This window comes from Cibotium barometz, chromosome 33 (assembly GCF_041138505.1).
Source record: "Cibotium barometz isolate CiBa-2024 chromosome 33, ASM4113850v1, whole genome shotgun sequence".
NCBI classification, from domain to species: domain Eukaryota; kingdom Viridiplantae; phylum Streptophyta; class Polypodiopsida; order Cyatheales; family Cibotiaceae; genus Cibotium; species Cibotium barometz.
The window spans coordinates 13,328,063-13,329,746 of NC_141078.1; the positions used below are offsets into that span (position 1 = coordinate 13,328,063).

At 31.1% G+C, this 1,684-nt stretch overlaps 1 long non-coding RNA gene across 1 annotated transcript; it reads left to right on the forward strand.

The window, feature by feature from the left end:
• The first annotated feature begins 491 nt into the window (after positions 1–491).
• LOC147619315 (uncharacterized) lies at positions 492–1,065 on the forward strand. The gene is made up of 4 exons (XR_015261893.1): positions 492–553; positions 663–743; positions 850–903; positions 1,021–1,065. It is a non-coding gene; the product is annotated as an uncharacterized LOC147619315 (long non-coding RNA).
• Positions 1,066–1,684: the final 619 nt, after the last annotated feature.

Consider the following 1,684-nt stretch of genomic DNA (forward strand, 5'->3'; position numbering starts at 1 on the left):
ATGCATGAGTGTCCAAGTAAGAAAACATTTTTACACGTGCACGTGAGGGAAAAAGTTTTATCATAATCAATTCCTTTTTGTTGGGCATAACCTTTTGCAATGAGTTTGGCTTTGAGCCTATACACAGATCCATCATCCTTTCTCTTGAGTTTCTAAACCCACTTAGTACCAATTTCTTTCTTAACAAGTGGTAAATCCACCAAATCACAAGTACTAGATTTTTCTAAATGGCCTAAATTTCATCTTGAGTGGCTTTAACCCAATTCAAATCTTCTTGTTCCTCTTTGAAAGATATATGTTTATCTACATCATATAGAGAACTAATAAATCAAAACTTAGTAAAATCTACTGAAGAGCTGGTTTCAGCACCACCAGATTTGGTTCTACTCTAGGAAAAAGAAGAAGACCATATGTTGTCTTGTAAAGTGCTTCTAGCCCATCTAGCAATAAGCCTAGTGTCATTGATTGTTGATCTTTGTACTTGTAGGATCCAATGTTGAATTTGGCTAAGTATACGAATGAGGTTTCAAGAAAAAGTCAAAGAAAGAGAAAGGTAATGTAAAACTTACAAAAGTTTTCTACTCTCTTTGTACTCCTATTTTTTTTCTCTTTCTCTTTTTACTTTTGTGATTATTAATGCTAGTTTTTGGCTTGTTCCAAAGGTAAGTGAGAAGATGAAAACTCACTTGGAAGAAAGAAGTCACCAAAAGGGTGAAAATATTATACCAACAACCATTTTAAAGGTATTGTTAGATAGATGTATAATGTTATGATTCTCCTATTTTTAACGTAATGGATTTGATTTTTCTATTTTTAACATGATGGGTTTAATTTTGGTATTTCAAATAGGATTTAGAACACATTGGAAAATCAAATGTAGAGGCATCATGTGAACCTTTACAAGTAAGTGATATTATATTAGAGAAATTTATCATTGATAAGTTTATTATTTTGAATCTTTTTATTTGGGTAGATTGAATATGCTTTAAATTTTTATATATTTTATTATCATGAATGTAGGTGAGCCACATTTCAGAGGAGGATATGGAGACAATCTTATATTAAAGTACATGAGAGTGCATACAATCCAAGACATGTACTTTTCTCTCAAGAGTACATATGTCAATCTAAAGAAGGAGGATATTAATTTCAAAAACTACTCAAAGAATATGAAAAGGCCTGGGAGTGACATTATGATTCGTGATATTTTGCATTGGCTTATTGCCAATAAGGAAGTCAAACTCAATGCACAATCCAAACCTATTAGTTTAGAAGATGTAAACATAGTCCCATGACATTTAGATAATCTTGAAGTACTTTTTATTTTGAACATGATGTACGTTGACTACTTTTGGCCCTCTTTTTAAATATGCAAGACTTTTTTGCTTAATCTTTGATAAATAAAGAGATTTTTATTTTATAATGCTTTATAGAACTACTTAATCTATTATGTTGTAATAAGTAGTATATTAGCACGATTCATAGAACTATCTAGAGGATAAGCTACTAAGCATTCTCTATATAGAGATACAACGGATTCACTATATAATTTCCTAGAAACAAATAAGGATATCTAGGAAAAGTGCAAACTAGGGAAAATGTAATAGTTTCCTAGATAGGCTACCTAGAAAATGTAACAGTTTCCTAGATAGGCTACCTGGAAAATACAATGCATGGATTTCTC